Here is a 20,961-nt window from a genome sequence, read left to right as displayed (position 1 = left end):
TTCATCAACCAATTGCAATAAATAAGAAGTAAATATAGTAGAAAAGAGATCATCAAGGCCCATACAGAAATGGGAAAGAAGGCATTTCTGTATTCTTCACCTTCAGCATGAAATAGGCTACTTTGCAAGAGGACTTGAAACTCATTGAGTTAATCTCGCTAAATGCTTTTAAATCCAAAATGAAAGACTTAGAGGCAGATGCCTTAATGTAGGATAAATGCTCTTAGACTGTAAACTTTATTTTAAATGCTTATATGAAATGTTAGCTTTAGTCTTCTGTGTTATTTGTCTGTACCTATGTGTTTGTACTACTGCTGACTCTCCTGGTTAAATAAAGGTTAAATAAAATATCACGGAGGCGCTGGCGCGTGAACTGGACTCTCGTCCCATAAATGAACCGAAACTCAGCGTATAATGTAGGCCTACTTGCACAGACCTGAGAAATATATAGAAAGCTTGAAATTGCTACTTGTAAACAGAACAATTCAAAACGAAAGAGTCCCCAAGTAAAGTCGGTTATTAAATAAACAAATAGCAAAACGAGTTGTGCGGTGTCCACCACTTTTAAAAGCAAAGTTACGCCACTGCCACCGACCACCGGTTTCGACACTAAAGCGGATTGCCATTGCCCTGTACAAGCTGGCAACCTGCGCCGAGTATAGAGTGATGGGCGAAACTTTCGGGGTTAGTAAAACAACCGGCCATGGTTTTTGTTGTGACGACTGCATCTTGCACGTGATGAAAGTATCATGTGACACCACATTTATTTGCGTTAAAGCCCCTTTTCTCGACAAAAAGTGTTTCCAAACTAGTATTTCGCGACATAGAATTTATGCGCTAAAGTTAAACGGAAAAGGATTGTGTCGACATTTGCAAAAAAATATCGGTAATTGGCATTTCCATCAGCTATATCGGTAAACATTTTGATGCGCTAAACCTTTTTTCGCAAAAAACCCTTGGATGGAAACCTGGCTAGTGACACAATTATTTTGAAAATCATGCAGTCTGAACTCGGCATTAGATAGACACCTTTTTTTTCTTCTTTAAGACTGTTCATAGCTTTTTTAAATCAGTTACATAAAAACATAGATTAGCCTATTTAATACCGAAAAGTAAAACTGACTGCCCCTGACTAACTGATAGTGGGTCACACTAGACATAAGACACTGTCTTAACATGGCTATGTTTATATAACCGGCCCGATCTAAAGAAATGTTCCTGGAAGTGGCCACTGATTTAATCTTTGTCTGCCCTTTTATTTATTTTTTTGCCTCTTCAGGGCACAGTCTGAATACATTTATATTAGGCTACTGATGAAAGCAAACACTTAATGTCATTAAAAAAAAAACTACTTTTAACTGAAAACTGTAACAACAAATAGACTTTTATGGAAACAGAAAGCGACAATCAAGTGTTATGAATTCCTCTCAGTGCAGGGTTTATAGAGGGGAAGAACAAAACTGGAAGAGTTTAGAGGTCATTTAATTGAAAAGCCGACATTGTTTCCCTAAAACTATGAACTGACAGTCTGATTCACTCTCCAACTGACTGCGTGCTATGGAAGCTTATGTGTAGCAATATTCAATTTGAAATGTAATATGCAAAATGATAATGCAATATGTAAAATGACAATGCAATATGTAAAATGGCAATGCATTTCTGTATTTAAATTTACATTTTCCATTACATTTGTGCAACGTTTGGTGCAAAATGAAAATGATAATTCAATTATATAATTTACATTTGCCATTTCATACATATGTTTTAATATGTAAATTGAATACATATTTTAACGCTTTATAAGTTGCAAAATTAAAATGAAAATGTATTCAAGAAATTATTAGATCTGTTTAAAATGTTCAAGCAAAAACTGTAGCAAAATGATATTTTAAATGTTATTTTTCTTAATTGCATTTAGACTCACAGTTAAGACACTTGCGATTGCATTGTCATTTAAATGTCCCGCAAGAATGTAGCAAAATTCAATGTGCAATTTGAAAATGCATTCCGAGCCGATCACGCCCCTGAAATGCATTGCCATTTTACATATTGCATTGTCATTTTACATATTGCATCATCATTTTGCATATTACATTTCAAATTGAATATTGCTACACATAAGCTTCCATAGCGTGCAGGAGTTATACAATGCAAACCACATACAAACAAGGAGCATACCATACAAGTAGGCTACAACTGTGAAAAGTTTTTGGGTAAAAAAAAAAGCAAGGGAGATAGTTATGAGATTAAATGATGCATTTAGAAGTTCATACAATGAACACAGTGAGCTGTGCTAAACCAACGGTTAGGCATACCAACTGTGAAAGTAAATTCATACCACAGACACGATTAGGCAGGTCACAACCTGCTAAAGATCACAAGTGGGCTACAAGCTAACGAGGATTCAAGCAAATCACAATTAAAATTTAAAATGGATAACAGGGAACAAATGATATCCATTATTATGAACTACTATTAAACCTAATTTGATTTGACATCTAATAATGATATGTGTGTACAAAACAAACCTACACTGTACGGGTTTCCACGGACATGCACCCTGTCAACGACTAAATTTAGAATTTTTTTGGAGTAGGCTAGTTATTTCTCTGACCCAGCTTACACGATGCTTGCATTTCCCGAAGATGTTTACTAGTTTTTAACCAACTTAACGTTATGCAATAGGCTATGTGATTGTAACGTTGGCTCCCCAGGTGACGCCAAACGCAACCAAGCGAACTTTACTTTTAACCGGGAAATGCTGAAAACAAGCCCACAGACACTTTAACTTACTCAGAAACAGTATTTGTAAATTGAAACTGCTCAAACCTTTATTTAAACAAAGATGTTTTAGCGGACTTGCTAACGTCCAAAACTCACCCGCACGCGGAGGAAAGTCTCGCGCTCCTTACACAACATGAAAGTTATAACCGAAACACACAGTCTTCAGACATCTTGCTATGACACAGCGGACACCGAACTGATTGAATTCAACCCTTCAGGCTTTATCTTTGTAAAATTCATAATTACCTTTCAGCTCCTCCAGCTGTGAAAGAGCGTGTTCACATCCTGCCTGTCTCCAGATCTGTCCATGATGCATCCACTCCTCCCATTTCAGACAGTGTAAAAAGCACAGGGCGGGGTAAAAACCTTACTCAATGTTTACCGCACTATTTACCAAACATTCACTTTGTTTACAGAGTTCTGTTCATCACTGAAATGAAAACTTGATTACCTAGTGTTTGCTTTACCTGGAAAGGGTTTCTTAAAGCCAACTAAAAGGTTGATTTGTTCGGGGTTCAGGAGGCTAAAGGTCAGGGTTAAATTCTGGCGAATAATGTAGAGTGTAAAAGGTAGTAAAATAGGCTACTTAGTGTTTTGGAACTTGCAGGTGTCTAGTTATTCAAAACTTTGTTGGTAGAGCTAAACAAACTGGATTTTCTCCCAGCAAACAAATTTAGGTTCTGGGAACGTTAGTTTTTGGTTCCCAGAACGTTCCTAGAACTTTCCCTTAACGTTAGGGGAACGTTCCCGGAACGTTTTCCTTACGTTATAAAAATGGAACCTAAAAATAACCTACATGGAACGTTCCTATAACGTTCTTGTTTGGTTCCCAAAAAAATAACCTCATGGGACCATTCGGGAACGTTAGGGGAACGTTCTGTGTTTGCTGGGCTAACAGCGAGTAGCCTAATGAGCTGTTAATTTGGTTTTTCACTGCCACCCCCAAAACTCATCTAACTACCCCAACCAGGATGGAATACCAGATCCAGCTAACCAGTTTCTTTTTTACCAGGGATGTGTTGAAATTCACAGGGCTCTGCTGAATTCACTGCACCAAGTTGGCTGAAGTAGCCTAAGGTCAGATGTTATGACTCTGCTGTCCGTCACAGGGGGTAAATAAGTCATGTTTTTTTAAAATAAATCTCAGTTTCCATTGTTTGCTCACCAAAGTTGTTCATGCTGCCACCTGCTGTCTTCACACAAAAAGTATCTGTTCATGTTTATTATTCTTTCTTTTCTATTAGTTCATATTAAAGTTTACAAGTAAGTTTATCCTTTCAAAATAAGATGTCTCATGTGTTAGAAGGGCGTGAGCTGAGGAAGTTGTCCTGATTGGTTTGTTTAGTTGTCATCAGAATACACAGGTGGGGCTTTGTCTGTCTGTGAGTAAGTTGTAAGTTCTTCACAGCGGTTTCAGGAGGAGCATCATATGACTCAACCAATCACAACGTTGAGAAAGTATAAACAGCCCTTAGCTCATTCCATCCGATAATCCTTAAGGCATTCCTGCTCCACCCTACCTGTTTTTTCAGCAATCTTGAATGCAAAACCTTTCTGTATGGCCAGCAAACCAGATCTATACATTGTTTCTCTTCAATTTAATTAAAACACTCTGATACAACTATAGTGCAACTTATACATATTTACATTTCTATTACAAAATACACGACTGTTCCAAACTATGGGGTTAGTGCAACTAGAAAGTATTCAGCAATTACATTTATAATATTACAAAATATTTTTATTTTAAATAAATGCTCTGTTTTACTTTCATTAAAGAACCCTGATTTAAAAAAAAACTGTTTCATTAATGAAAATAATAAGAACTCCTTCTTTAGCACCAAAACCAGCATAAACTATCTGAAGGATCATGTCAAACTGAAGACTATAATGGTTGCTGTAAAAGTTATGCTGCTGAAAATTCAACTTATGTCATCACAGGAATACATTACATTTTACAATACATTAAAATAGAAAACAGTTATTTTAAATTGAATACCCTAATCACTCCACAATTTTGCACAAAACTTGATCATATTCTCAAGCTTGATTTGAGATGATCCAAAGAGCATTTTGTGCTTCAGTTCTGCAAGTGTCACACCTCACAAGATCAATTTGATTTGATTAGTGACCCAGAAATAGTGCAGAATCCTAAATATTTCTTATTCAAGTTTCTTTATAATTTTTCAAAATCCTAAACTTTTTAAATCTCAGATCTTCAATGAGGTTTCAGACTTTTGGACACTACGCTATACGAATGTGAAATGGAGACTGAAGACCAACCCCTTTTTTCACCCCTCTGAGTTAAAAATAGACTTCCATATATAGACTCTAGACCACAGAATAACATAGACTAAGAATGCCTCTTAACATCTGTCAGTTATGTCTGCTGCATCATTTCTAGCTTGTTTGCATGCCAGCCATGCTAGCAGCAACCTTAGATCCATAGTTATGCAAAGACTGAATTGGTTATAGCATGTGGTATGCACATGGACCAGACAGGGATCATAGACTCAAAAACATCCACACCAGTGATCTATCAAAAGGCCCTTAATTTACATTTTGCTCAAATCTGAAAGGGTGTCTCAGTAAAACATTCCCACACACTGTGGGACTCCCACAACAGAGAGATGATTAAAACCATAGATATACTGCACTGTTTTGCTATGTTAAAAGGGTAGATGAGAGGAACTGAATGGCTCATTAGCAGATGATAGAAGAAAGATGTCAAGAGTGCTCTGTTAGTGTGATTAGTTTAGTTAGAGAGGGTCAGAGAGAATGTTCATTGATGATGTAGCATTTACAGAGTAAATTACAGTGCAAATAAAGGGATAGGTCACTCAAAAGTGAAAATTCTGCCAGCACTTTTCTTCATTGGAACATTGGAGAGAAAATATTTAGGAACATCTCTCAGTGAACTTTATGCGCACATCCAAACATCACTTAAGCAGAGGCTTGATTAAAAGAAAACAGCTGAAATGCAAAAGAACCAGCACACTGCTATTTCTGCACCCAAAGATGTTTAATAAATTGCAACTTTTCGACCATAAACAGTCTTCGTCAGGCAAAGAAAACAACAAATATCAACAACTCTTATATCAACATGATGAACAAGCACACCTGACAGGGTCAATCAGTGAATTAATCAAACATCCAATAAGCCAATGAAATTCAACGAAAAAACCTAAAGACATTTTTAACAAATATTTTTGTATATATAGGCCTATACCTGTCAGAGTTCACCGTTACTACAAGCCAGTGTTTAAAACGTTTTAAATAAGTATATTTTTCTCACAAAAAAACACATCGATCCGCTTAAGAAGGCCTTTATTAACTCCCTGGAGCCGTGTGGAGTACTTTTATGATGGATGGAGGCGTTTTTTGGGCTTCAAAATCTCATTAACTATTTACTCCCTTTTTAAAGCTTGGAAGAGCCAGGATATTTTTTAATATAACTCCAAAGTGTTTAGCTGAAAGAAGAAAGTCAAATACACCTAGGATGTATGAGTAAATTATAGAATCATTTTCATTTATGGGTGAACCAATAAGAGTTCTGATGTACAGCAAAAGATTGTTGAGATTCACAAAATAGAAACTGGCTGTAATAAAATAGCTAAAGCATTGAAAATTCTCATTTCTACCATCAGGGCAATATTTAAGAAGACTTCTTTGTTCATATTTACCAAGGGTACCAATAATTCTGACCAGGATATACAGGCAGATGTTCAAGTATGTGAGGTCATGTGAAAGGATATGCTCAAATACTGTGTCTGTGTGTGTGCGTGTGCTCGCTCGTGAGAACATCCTGTTTTGAAACTGGCATCATGGCAACATATTATAAAATATAATGTTAACGCAGTGTAAAACAAAGAAGTAAAATGTCAAGCCTCCACTGTTCTCTGTCAACACTGAACCTTCTGTATAACAAACATATTCTACAGTAATCAAAGAAACAAAATCAAAGTTGCCTGGAGCAATGTCCACAATAGTTTATATAGTGGGATTTTAACCCTAAAGTTTTAGGTCATTTCTATGTGAAATTAAACCTGCAATCTGTGTTTGTTAGCAGGGTTGTTGAAAGTATCTCTAGGTGTGTAATGGGGACCAGTTAGAAAGAGCTGTGTGAGTAAACCTCACTCTCCTAACACTCAAAATCAGACCTAAAACTATGGGATGAATATAGTATCAAAATGATTAACACGTGCAAGCACACTTATCAATTAACTTGATACATGTTGCAGAAATGTTTTATCCATGCCTTTCAACTTGCGTGTGCAAAATTCAAAATTGAATGAATGTGTAGCAATTTGTACAAATAGAGACATTTTTGTGATTACAAATGTTTTCTTTTGTATTAGTGTATCCTAATTTGTGCATGCAACAAAGAAGATGTGCATGTGTGGATCAGGTGACGCGCGTGCATTCATAGAGTTCTTTTCGGAGTCGATCTCATTTGATTCATTTGGATTTTTGAGACTTTCTTTTCGCTGTTTTTAAGCATTTCACAACCCACACACAAACAACTACAAATGAATAGGCCTGGTGCTAATTATTAATGTGTGCACAACTACCCATTTACTTGACATAGTGCATTCACTGTTGTTAAAGAGGCCCAGTAAACCATTGCAAAACTCTGTCTGGAGCTCCCAGGGAAAATAATAAATTACGATTAATATATTGGGTTGTTTCAAGCAAAGTTTGGGTCAAATATGGACAAACCCAACCGTTGGTTAAATTTTTTTAATTGTTTTGGTTGGGTCCATATTTGCCTCAAACATGGGTTGAAATAACCCAGAATCTTAAACCCAGACCCAGAGTGCTATAATTCAGAACATTTTTACTTTTACATTAGTTGTGTGTTGTATAAAATCCTAAATGCAGTCTTGTATATTTAATTCATCCCTGAGTATACCATCATACAGACCAATACCACAGTAGGTCTAAAATTGCACATGGCTTGGCTGTGGTTCTTGTCTGATTTACGTGGAACTCAGGGTTGGTTGCAAGGAAATATCCACCGATGTGTCTTCACAGCTTGCATCTATGTTTGATTATCAAACACACAAAAAAGATAATGCTTGCATGTATTTACTTCAAAATATTTGTATCACGGCCCACTTCTGCATTATTAGATTAAGCAGTAAGCAAGGTTAAGATGTTAAGATGTTAATCCACCAAGACATGCTGAGAAGAACAAAATGTGCTCTGTTCTCTGGTCTTGTGGCCAGCTCTCCTCAAAGGCCATAACCACTGAGCAACTCTGTGCTATTTGTTTTGCTTGCTCACATGTACTCAGTACAGTAGAATTTTCAAATGTTGTTGGTTCTATGAAACCCTGTAACCATAGAGATAAGGAAGAGAGTATTATCATCACCAGGGGAGACAGAACTACGGAAACGGAACGAGGGACACTGAGTGTATGTTCTGTACACAAGATCCCTCCTTAAGCATTTTCAAAGAAAAACTTGTCGTCCCTTTCTGATTGCTGCTTTGAAATGTCGCATTGTTCCAAGACAAATCCATACTGAGACCTTCTGTCACCTGACAAGTGTGAGAAGGTTTGTTGTTGTTTATGAGCGCTCAAAGCATTTAAAGCTGCTCATGGATACAATACCAAGCCTTTAAACAAACACACATATACACAAAGCAAAAGACATACTGTTTTTCATTTGAGTAAAATAGGCCTAATTTCCTCCATGACAAAAAAAAACAAACATCATCATCTAAGCTGTCTGTGGTCATACAGTGTGCCACACACGTCTTTAGGTTTATTGAAAAGAGGTTTATTTGGGCTTTTCATTTACACACTACCGTTCAAAAGTTTTGGGCCAGTTAGAATTTTAAATGTTTGTGATATCTAATATATTAAACAATGTTCACGAACTGAACCATATTTTAAGGTGTTATCAAACAATGACGCAAATAAACACCACTGTGATACAGTAAAAACACTAATATTGTGAAATATTATTACATTTTAAAGCAACTGTTTTCTATTGTAATATATTATAAAATGTAGTTTATTGCTGTGATGGCAAAGCTGAATTTAATGCTTCCTTGCAGAACACGAACACACACAGCAGCAGAAGGGTAGTGGTTCAGATTACAGAGGCTTTGACAACAGAGTCCCTCTACACAATCTGCCAAACCTTTAACTCATTAACACTGATCAATAATGCAGCGCTCTCAGTGCATTTATTTCACTGTCAGTGTTGCCAGGACAACACAACAACCACAGCATCTGCCACAGGGGGAGAAGATCCGTCAGGGAAAAGGTCAGTCAGAAGCAATCAGAAAAAAAATATGATTAAGAGATGGGAACTATTGAATAAAAGAGCCAATTATATTCTAATTTGGCATAAAGGCATCAACATATAGCCCAGACGTAAAATATCTCCCATCTCTGTAATTCGGTTTGAGAATCTTGCCATGTACCAGATGCCCCTTATCCAAAGCCAATTACAATTCACTATCCATGAACACAACTATACCTAGAGGAACCTAACATTGCCGAAGAGCACAATGGTGATTGTGCTACCACCAAGCATCTATGCAGTTTTTTCCACTTCTTTTGTGGTTCTTTTTTGTGGTAGTTTAGGATGTGACCTCACTCTGACTCAGGGTCAGTACCTCATCGTCTTTTGTAACATCAATCCACCAGATCTGCCGGATCGCCATACTGCTGACTACGGAGTGATAAAAGAGTTTGTCTTTCAGCCTAGTCACTGAATCCAAGTGGGCGTTCTCGGTTCTCTCTGCCAAAGAGGACCAGCTGACCTCAAGGGGAACAGTCACCTGTGCCTAAAGAATTTGCAAAAATCTGCCTAAAACTTTATCTTCATACTGGCTGAACATTCATATCTGGAACTGCATCTTTACAGGATACCCTTACAAAAAATAAGTATACTTCAAGTTTAACTTATTTAAAGTATCTATAGCTACTTAAGTTTAAGAATATTTTTTAACACTTTATGTAGTAAGTATACTAATATCAATTAAGTAAGTTTACTATTTCATTACCACTAGGGACTAAATTGCCCCAATTTTTTTCTGTGTCTAAAAGTACTTTAAGTGTAACAGTAGTAAACTTTGAGTATATAACTACGTTTTTTGTTTGTACAGCAACTATACTAACAAGGGAATGTACGTATATGGATAGTTTACTAGTTAAATACTTGTACAACACTTTTTTTAGTTTATGAAAGTACAGTTTGAAGAATTCAGTAAACTCTCAGTAAACTAGTTTAGTAGTTTTATACTGCAATATACTTCTCTTTAAGTGAACTTAACATCATACATTTAGTTTACTATTTATATGTTATTTTTGCACTTTAAGTGTACTATGTTCCTATTTAGGTATTACTTTTTATACTTTAAATATATCTTTAACTGTGAGTAGATTTGAAGTAAATTCCTATGTACGCTCCCAGTGGACTACACAAAAAGTCACATAATCAGAATTAGGAACATATCTGTTTTCTGTAGAAATCTGTATTTTCAAACAAATCTATTGTATTGGATGCCAAAACTTGTAAGTATATAAGACAGTATGAAAATATATGTGAAAAAGTATTTAATAGGCTATTCAATCAAACTACATGCCAAGTATACTTAGAATACTTAATTACACTTTTAATCTCAAATCAAAGATTGACTTTAAGTATAGGGCAAATCTACTTTTCAGTCATTATAAGTCAAGTATATAAGTGTCATTTTAAGTACATTACTGAGAAGTACATAAAGTATATTTCTGAGAAGAACATAAAAAGTACACTGAAAGGAGGTTATACTTTATTAGTTTTAGTTTAAAAGAAGTATACTAATAGCACACTTGAATAAACATATTTTTTTGTAAGGGTATCTTCCGGTATAAGGTTAAGTTAGGAAGGAAATAAAGGCAAGTTAATCTGGACGAGAGCTTTATTGCTGCTCATTTCTGTTATATTTTACATAGACAACGATATGGGAAAATCAATAATTATTAGGTCTGGTTTGGGCCTTCATTTTCAGTGAAGACTAATCTAAAAGCAACAGCAGACAATGACATTCTAGAGAATTGTGTGCTTTCAATCATTTACTGACAATAGATTATAGAATTCTAAGAATTCCAAGATCATTAACTGAAAGTTCTATATTATTTATGAAACAAAAGTTTTGAAGGTCAATAATCACAAATGAGATCTTTAGTTCACCTCTAATTTGAACTGTCTCACTGAACCACTTATATATAATTCTATACATAATGTTTCAATTTCAATCAGACTAAACTGAAACATCATCTATAGTCGAACTGAAATCTGCCAGTCCAAACTTAAGGTCTTTTTGGCCTTGGCATTGAGCGCATACGCAGACAGACATGTGACGGACGTAATACAAGCAAGGTATCATAAATACAATCAGTATTATTGTATACTTGCAAGATTGAATACTTTAACTTGATTACAATTTAAATCAAAAACTTCTGCAATCATATGTCATAGATTAGGAAGAATCTGAACTCATTATCTGAGCTCTCCTATCCACATCAAGGTCATAGCTCTACTCTTTTGTCAAAAATTCTAATTTATCTGGATTTTAAAGGTTTTGTAGAAACATCTGAGACTAAATGAAACATTACTAAGAACTGCTTTAAGTCTCATGAGGTATGAAATTAGGTCATCAAGGCTATTCATATACTGTACATATTTCATTATGAGCAGTACAAGATTCGGATCACATGTTGTATTAAGAAAAGTGATCTGATGACTCCTTTATAAATAAACAGGACATGCCTCAATCCTAACATCCCAAGTCAACACTACATAAAGGGATTTCAGCACCAAATTCCCAAAAAAACATGAGACAACAAAAGGATTTTTAAAAGGTTAGCTGATTTAAAATGTGAACAATGAACTTTACACAGCACCTCCCCTCTGCTTTCTCTCTCCCTTATACTGTCCTATACGCAGCACACAATCTCTATCCTGGAAAAAGAGAGCAAAATAATAAATATAAGCCCTTTTAATTTCCAGCAGTCATGTAAACAGGCCTGGAAAGATTCTTAATGTTCCATAGACAAAGAGAGAGGAAGAGGAAAGAGCACAGTAGTTTACTCACTGTTTACTTTGTCCAGACTCCTCTCTCCAGCTATAAAAGGCAAAAGTCTTCAGCCTTGATCTCACTCCCAGCCAGCTGAAAGCTCTTCACATGCTCTTGACCGTGGCTTGACTTGTGTGTGTGTGTGTGTGTGTGTGTGTGTGTATTTGGTCTCGAATGCTTGCTACACAAGATACCCAGAAAGCCAGTGTTGCAAGAAACTATTTATGGAACCAACAGTGCCTAAACTACACACACCCAAAGGTCAAAGGTCAAACTCTCTTCAGAGTCTCCTCTCGATGGATTCACAGAGAAACAGACAAGATTTACACGGAGAGAATAGTTTGGATTCAGAATGTTCCTCAGAAAATGAAGCAGCGTGGAAATTATCAAGGGAAGAGAGAGAGAGAGAGAGAGAGAGAGAGAGAGAGAGAGAGAGAGAGAGAGAGAGAGAGAGAGAGAGAGAGAGAGAGAGAGAAGAGAAAAGAGAAGGTGCCTGTGAGATCTAGAGCACTGATTAAATCCGGGAAATAAAGGAAGCCTGTGTTCTTAGAGTAACCGTAAAATTACCCAAGAACACAATTATGTGCAATTCGTTTTTCATATTCAACAGCATAAGAAGTCAAACCATGAGAAGTGATTTTTATGAAAATATAAATCATAGTGAAGCACTTCTGCGCAGGACACGTGGCATTAAAGAGATCCCATTTAGATGGCAATCTTGTGAGAGAAAGAGAGAGAAACAAGATAAGACAAAAGTGAGATATACAAAAGAAAGATAGTGTGTGAAACCGAGAACGATCCGAGATATACCTGCGCTCAAATCCTCTTTCTGTTTTTGTTCTGGTGCTTTTGCCATTGATGTAGTTTTGAACAGAACAGGAAGGAGTTCAATCATGCATGCAGCATGTGCAGTGCATGTGCTTTTCCTTTTCTGTGGCTTCACAGGGGAAAATCAGTACCCTCACTGCAAAAAACAAAACGAAAAAAATCACAAGCATTTTAGTCCTATTTTCCAGTTCAAATATCTAAACATCCTTAAAATAAGAAATCGTGCAAAACTGTATATGATAATGAGGTACAGAAATTGAAAAATGCTGTCATTATTTACTTGCCTTAATGTCATTTAAAATCGTATGACTTTCTTTCTTCTAATAAAATACAATTTTTGAAGAATTTTTATTTTTAAATTGAGTTTGTTTTGTTTAATAATCATGCTGTTGATAAGGATCCAATCTATCCTTGCCATGTTGCAAACATATAGAAAATAAAAAATATGTTATATATGTGGTTATATTGTAATTTTTTTTATCAAGTACTTTTAAGGGTGTTTAAATATTTTTACTGGCACATAACACTGATTAAGAAAATGTTTTTGTGCTTTCTGACCCCACACATTTATAGTAGAGAGCGAAATATTGACTCCACTGACACACTCACACTTCCAAGTTAAAAATACGCATTCATACAGTACATGTTTGGCTGCAGTGGGAGCAAGACTTGTTTACACAAACTGCCCTTTTACAGAACACAGGGCCCTTTCATATCCAATTTAGAACAAGAAAATCTCAGTCTTGTCCAAGAGCACACGTGACGTAACAGTGACACTCCACCCAGACGACGTTGAAGAGGGCGATCATTACCGTACCAGACTTCAGGATGACTTGTGTGTTTATTGAAGTGCTCGTGGTTCAGTACATATTTAGCTACACAAGTCTATCAACCTATTCTGTAACTTTCCGTTATTAATAGCTGACCTTGAGTAAGGCATTTAGAAAATCATTGACTAATGTACTCTGGATTGTATGACCTCCACTGGAAAACTTTCTCACACTTGTTTTGAGGAACTTCTGATTATGGGTCACATTTACAAAAGTGTGATGTGACACATTTAGGGAAGTGCAAAATGAGGAACAAGGATGAATGAAACATACAACTCAGTGCTCATAATCACATGGTTTACTTCACGTGAAGTGCTCTTGTAATGCAACAAATAAACTCCTCAAACATCTGAAATGACCAAATGAGAAAGACCGGAAGTGAGGCAAACTTCTAATGTAATAACTGACAAATAAATAAGTGCAACATTTCACAAGGTGCATTTGTGTTGCATAACCACACTTACGGTCTTTGCACTTGACCACATGTAGTTACATGACGTATTTCCTGTATTTAGCCCAAGTGTTCAAGTGGGCATGAAGACTGAAAGTGTGTATATAACGTATGATTACCCGATGGGACACACTTATAGTGTTGCCAAAATGAAAGTGTTTACAGATCTATTTTATTTTCAATACTTTGCATTTTCAAATAAACTTCTAAATGTCTGTTCAGTAGTCGCTATGGAACTAACAAAACACGATTTTAAAATTCTGGTGCTTAAGTGAAAAAAGCAGTTGCAGATATTGTACAAAATACATATAGTCAACTCATCTTTGCACCAATAAAATGAGCAACAGTTTATGTTTTACTTCCAAATTATAGGCTATGTAATATCTAATTTAACTTAGAGTGGAGCCTTTTCCTCGACATCTCGCGATTTAGGGGCAAATGAGTTCCTGAACATAATGCGTAATGGGATAAGCTTAGGCTCTAAGGCCCTGGCCCAAATGGCACACTTCATATGCACTTTAGGTCATGTCTGTTAAATCCATTTTAGGTTTCAAAAGGGTGCTTGGAACCCCGCCCTTGCGGTCGATATGTGCCCTCAATGCGGCGCGAGCTCCACAGCAGACTTCTTCCCGACAGTCAAAGCGGCGTTACGTCACGAAAGTGCGGACTCGTAGGAAGACCGCGAGTGTTTAGGGTGCCATTTGGGACAGGGCCTCAAGATAGTGTGGGTTTAGTGTGCATTACGGCCACTGCACTTTTTAGACTTGAGACAGTCTTGCTCACATCCTTGCTGTCGCATGCACATACTCTCAAGTGTATTTGGACAGGGCAATCGTCTTCCTTCCACCTGGAAAATCACAACATCAGTATGAATACTTATAACGCCCCCTTGTGGAAAATGCAAAATATTGGATCTTACTCACATTCATACATCAATACATCAATAATGTCCTGCCAACTGCAAGAAGAAAGTTTTTTTTCCAACATTCATGAGCTTCTGACAATCTGGAAATCTAGCTAGATAGTTCTAGAAAACAAACATCTCAGTTTAGAGGAAGTTAAAGAGAAAAGACATGTAACCTAGATATTCTTGTAGTATGTTTACACAGTAAATCGCAGGGAGTCAGAATTGAGTGCATGTGTTTGTAATTACTTGTGGTAGCAGATGGATTGACAGACTGAAGTGTCAGATGTCTGATAACTGTAAGAGTGTAAACACAGCTTCCTGCTGAACTGATTAACTCAGAACACCAACGCACAGATTTTAACAGCTCAAACAAACACATTATATATATTCACAAAACAAATCACAATTTTGAGAAACAAAGTCATAATTACGAGAAATAAACTTACAATAGCAACATGTGAAGTCCAAATTTCAAGACACAGTCACAATTGTGAAAAACAAAGTCACAATTATAAGAAATAAAAAATGCAATTGTGAGATATTACATTGCAATTATGAGAAATTAAATTACAATTGTGAGAAACAAAGTCTTAAGTACAAGAATATACTTGCAGTTTGTGCAATATTAAGTCCCGACTGCAAGAAATAGTCACAATTATGATTTTTATTTATTTAATCTAAACTGTGACAGTCTCAAATTTTGAGTAACGTTATGTATCTGATCTGTTTTTCTTATGTTAATGCCTAAGGCCCCGTTTACACGAAGGGAAAACGCAGATATTTCCCTGCGGTTTGGCCTCTCATTTACACGAAAACCCAGTTTTTATCACAGAAAACGATTATTTCTAAAAACTCCGGCCAAAGTGGAGATTTCTGAAAACGCCGGTTATGTGTTGCCGTGTCACTGGGAAAAACGACTCGGTTACTAACGTAACCTCGGTTCCCTGAGAGGAGGGAACGAGTATTGCGTAAGTAGCTTACGCTATGGGAAAACTCCTTTTCTCGAGAATATTGAAGTCTTTATGTAAAACGCATTACAGCTGCACAGCTGACAGCAATGAACGAAGGAAGCTCGGTCATTGGCTGTGCTGCGGCAACTTGCTCGAACCAATGACGGGGCGACTCTGAATGCGCGACCAATGAGCGCGCTTCGCGCCCGCGCGCGTCAGAGCACGCCAAGATGGGCGTGGCCCAGAGCTATTTATTGGGCGCCCCGTCATGAGAGTTCTTTAGGTTAAAACGACTGAAGCGAACTAACCAAGCACAAACAACGGCAGCTTACGCAATACTCGTTCCCTCCTCTCAGGGAACCGAGGTTACGTTAGTAACCGAGTCGTTCCCTTTCGAGAGGTCTCTCCTATTGCGTAAGTAGCTTACGCTATGGGAACACCATGCAAAACGCCGTGCGTGCTGAACTTCGCCTTATGATAGCCAGAGGCAGGTGCCTGAGCTGAAAAGCAAAGTTATCATCCAACTAGCCGGCAGAGACGAGCTTTATATGTGGGAAAAATACAGAGCAGCTAGAAGGTGCTCAGTGTGACACAAGCACATACATAATCTAGATACGAACTCGTAGTTCAACTAGTATCATGCTGATAGTACATTGGAATGCAATGTCGGGACCTGTAGGTTGTAGAACCTGATAAATGTGGACGGTGAGGCCCAGCCTGCCGCCGCACAAATATCCTCGATCGGTATCCCGCTCGACCATGCCCAGGAAGAAGCCACACTCCTGGTGGAGTGTGCTTTGACTCCCCAGGGGCATTGATGTCCCTTAGCTTCATAAGCCAGCGCTATAGCCTCAACTATCCAGTGAGAGATTCTCTGCTTTGAAACGGCGGAACCTTTCGTACGGCCGCCAAAGCATACAAACAGTTGTTCTGTCTGTCTGAATAGGGCAGAACGCTCCAAATACACTCTGAGAGCCCTAACGGGGCAGAGTAGATTAGCGTCGTGTTCGTCTACTGGAGACGATAGCACAGTTAGGGAGATAACCTGTGCTCTGAAGGGAGTGGTGAGCACTTTAGGAATATACCCATGTTTCGGTCTAAGGACGACCCTGCAGTCGTTAGGTCCGAATTCTAGGCAGGCAGCGCTTGTCGAAAGCGCGTGCAGGTCGCCCACTCTCTTGACCGAGGCGAGTGCCAGCAAGAGCGCAGTCTTGAGCGAGAGCTGTTCAAGGTGCACGGTTCGGAGTGGTTCGAACGGGGGCCCTTTAAGAGCGTCTAGGACAGTAGCTAGGTCCCAGATCGGCACTGAGGGGGGGCGTGAAGGGTTCATCCTCCTAGCGCCCCTTAGGAAACGAATAATTAGGTCGTTTCTTCCCAATGGACGTTCCATTACAGGGTTGTGTGACGCTGTGATGGCCGCCACATATACTTTGAGCGTGGAGGGGGTGCGGCCCGCCTCCAGAAGCCCTTGTAGAAAAGCGAGTACGTTAGTAATCTCGCATGTCTCAGGGTTCAGGCCCTTGGCATTACACCAGTCACTGAACACTTTCCATTTCTGGGCATATAAGCGTCTCGTGGAGGGCGCCCGCGCCTCAGCGATGGTTTCTAGCGCTCCGCTCGTGAGGTTCCTGGGAACCCGTTGAGGGGCCATGCATGAAGGGCCCACAGATCGGGGCGGGGATGAAATATCATCCCGCTGGCCTGACTGAGGAGGTCTGGCCTCAGTGGAATCGGCCGTGGTGCAGATTGCATTTGCATCAGATCTGGAAACCATGTTTGGTTCTTCCAGAGTGGGGCTATCAGAAGCACTGCGTTTTTCTCCTCTCTGACCCAACTGATGACCTGTGGCAGCATCGCGATCGGGGGAAAGGCATATAAAGGGCGGCTCGGCCAGCTCTGGGCGAGCGCGTCCGTGCTCTTCGTGAAGAAAAGAGAGCATTGCGCGTTCTCCTTGGAGGCGAAGAGGTCGATCTCCGCTTTGCCAAAGGTTTTCCATAACCATTGAATCGTCAGCGGGTTGAGAGCCCATTCTCCTGGGAGAATCTTGTCTCTGGATAGCATATCTGCCCCCTGGTTCAGGGCGCCTGGCACATGCGCTGCTCTCAGCGAGCGCAAGTTGTGCTGGGACCATAAAATGAGTCTCCTGGCCATTGAATGCATGGAGCTCGACCTGAGTCCACCCTGGCGATTTATGTACGACACTACCGTCATGTTGTCCGTTCGGACCAGGACGTGTTCGTTTTTTAGATGTGGAAGCAGGGCTCTGACAGCCAAAGCGACCGCTTTCATCTCCAGACAGTTTATGTGTAGGCGCTTCTCCGGGTTTGACCAAAAGCCGGAGACAGGCCTGCCCTCGTAAAGGGCCCCCCAACCTATTTTGGAGGCATCTGTCGTTATCATCTTTCTCCTTGTGTTCACACCCAGACTCACGCCTGACTGGTACCAGTTGGCGGCTTTCCAGTGCGTCAGGGCTTTTATACAGCCGTGGTTCGCTCTGATTAAAAAGTGGCCCGAACGCCACGCGTGAGTAGGGACGCGGCTCTTGAGCCAGCGTTGGAGAGGGCGCATATGCAACAATCCTAGCTGGAGTACGGCCGATGCTGAGGCCATGAGACCGAGCATCCTCTGAAACCGCTTGACGGGGGCGCGCACGCCCGCCCTGAATGATGTTGCAAGGCGCCGAATGGTGGGCGGGCGCTCTGATGAGAGACGCGCTGTCATTTGCATCGAGTCTAGAACTATTCCCAGGAAAGAAATCCTCTGGCTGGGAGATAGTATGCTTTTTGCAAAATTGATTCTTAGACCCAGGCATTCTAAATGGCTGATAATCCAAGATCTGTGTGTTATTAACTGACTCTCTGATTGTGCTAGGACCAGCCAATCGTCGAGATAATTCAGTATTCGCACTCCACTTCGTCTCAAGGGGGAAAGTGCTGCGTCCATACATTTCGTGAATGTACGGGGAGCCAGTTACAGGCCGAACGGAAGTACTGTGTACTGGTAAGACTGTCCCTCGAAAGCGAATCTCAGAAACGGCCTGTGATGAGGCGCTATTGGAATGTGAAAGTAAGCATCTTTCAGATCCACTGAGAGAAACCAATCTCCTGGGCGTACTTGCGCGAGGATATGCTTGGTTGTTAACATTCTGAACGAGCGAATCATTAGTGCTTTGTTCAGGTGTCTGAGATCTAGGATGGGGCGGAGACCACCATCCTTTTTCGGGACGAGAAAATAGCGGCTGTAAAAACCTGCCTCGCTCATAGAGGGGGGAACAGTTTCCACAGCGCCCTTTTCTATTAGTTTGCGCACATCGGTGCGTAGAACCTGTGAACACTCCTTTCTCACTTTCGTCTCGACCACAGTCGTAAAACGTGGTGGTCTGCGAGCGAACTGGAGCGAGTATCCGTGCTTTACTATATTCAATACCCATTTCGCCATATCTGGAATGTTTTCCCATGCCGCTGCGTGTACAGATATGGGCTGAATACAGGCTAGGGGCGGGCCGCTGTGACGTAGGGACCCGGCCAGCGAATCGCCTGAGCTCGTAGCTCTCAGAGGCGCGGGCGCGCGCTGAGCAGCTGAGTGAATGGGCGCGTGTGTGCTTACAACAGCGCGCGCTATGTCTGTAAAACTCGCAGCCTGAGCTGGGGTTGTGTTTGACAATGTAAGGACAGTGTTTATAAGTGGGGGTGCATAAACAGTGGTAGGCACACGCGTCACTTTTATAATGTTTCCCGCTTTTACTGGGGATGAATTCATAACTGTGTGAACAGTGCTTGTGTGTAGTGGTGCGTACATGACCGTAGGCACGTGATCTACATTCATGGGGCGCGCAGCCTGAGCTGGGAATGAATTTGGCACTGTTTTGACAGTATCTGGGAATGCACACTTTGTGGACATGTGAACCCTTAGTGACACAGGCAGAAAAAGACTCTTTTTGTGTTTTCTGTGCGTCGCCGTAAAAACGGCGTTTGTTTGCATGTGAGCGAGCTCTGTGACTGGCCCATTGACTGCTGTATGGACATTTCCAGCCGCCTGTAAGGGGACTGGGTAATGTTTGAGCTTTTGCAGAGAGAGTGGTCCGTCTTTTGCGAGACACGCACTCTCTCTTCTCATTCCTGTGGCTAGGACGGCTTTCGAGGCTCAGGGTTCAGCACAATCTTGGGCCGAGGACCCCGTCGCTCAGGAGGCGGCTTGCGGTTGTGGGAGCGCGAGCGGCGTAGAGCGTCAGCATGAGGCGCGGGCTGAGAGGCGGTGGGAGCTGTTCTAGCCCGCTGCGGCTGTGGCGGTCTCTGTCTGCTCTGCGATGAGCTGGAGCGCTTGGGCAGGAAATGGCGCATAGCTTGTGAAGCGTTCTGGGCCTCAGTGAAGCGTTCGGCGAAACCTTTAACCGCCGGTCCAAACAGCCCGCTGGTGGAGATAGGCGCGTTGTGAAACGGCGCCTTATCCGCGTCCTTCATCTCCGTCAGAGTCAGCCACAGATGGCGCTCGAGAACAGTCAAATTAGCCATGGCGCGGCCAATAGACTGGGCGGTGGCCTTCGTGGCTCGCAGAACTATATCAGTTGCGCTGCGTAGGTCCTTAAAGGCTTCGGGTTCGGGGCCAGACTCGTCCATAGAGCGGAGAAGCTTAGCTTGGAACACTTGAAGTACCGCCATTGAGTGAAGTGCTGATGCAGCTTGGCCGGCGGCGGCGTAGGCGCGACCGGCGAGAGCAGAAGTAGTGCGGCAGGGCTTCGAGGGGTGGGAAGCTTTGGCTTTCCATCCGGTGGTGGAGGGCGGGCAGAGATGATTGGCCACGGCCTCCTCGAGGGGCGGTGTTCCCTCGTAGCCTCTTTCCTTCGCGCCGTCCACAGAGGAGAGCGACCAAGAAAAAGAAGGCTTCAGACGCGCAGAGTGGGGGGCTTTCCATGACTTGGTGAGTTCGTCATGAACCTCCGGGAAGAAGGGAGAAGGCCTTTGCCGAGGGGCCTGCTGGCGCCCCTGCAGAAACCACTCATCCAGTCGGCTTCGGGTTGGTTCTTCGGGAGAAGACCAATCGAGCCCGAGGTCCTCTACGGCCTTCGAGAGGACGCGGATAATCTCCGTATCCATGGTGGAGCCCCCGCTCGTGCTAGCTAGCGTCGACGGGGCG

General features: G+C 40.8%; 1 protein-coding gene across 3 annotated transcripts in view; it reads right to left on the bottom strand.

The window, feature by feature from the left end:
* The window catches only part of b3gnt2b (UDP-GlcNAc:betaGal beta-1,3-N-acetylglucosaminyltransferase 2b), a 37,558-nt gene extending 25,320 nt beyond the window's left edge, over positions 1-12,238 (bottom strand). The window contains exon 1 of one of the 3 annotated variants that reach the window (XM_077239521.1): positions 11,881-12,238. The gene's annotated coding sequence lies outside the window, so the exon portion shown is untranslated. Of the gene's footprint in view, positions 1-2,880; positions 3,126-11,880 lie in introns of those variants that run through there. The other 2 variants (XM_077239520.1, XM_077239522.1) reach the window with 2 other exon arrangements.
* Positions 12,239-20,961: the final 8,723 nt, after the last annotated feature.

This window comes from Siphateles boraxobius, unplaced genomic scaffold (assembly GCF_051911475.1).
Source record: "Siphateles boraxobius isolate OS27281-9 unplaced genomic scaffold, OSU_SipBor_1 22, whole genome shotgun sequence".
Taxonomy (NCBI): domain Eukaryota; kingdom Metazoa; phylum Chordata; class Actinopteri; order Cypriniformes; family Leuciscidae; genus Siphateles; species Siphateles boraxobius.
Note: the sequence above shows the minus strand (reverse complement) of the source record. Positions and strands in the feature narration are given on the sequence as shown.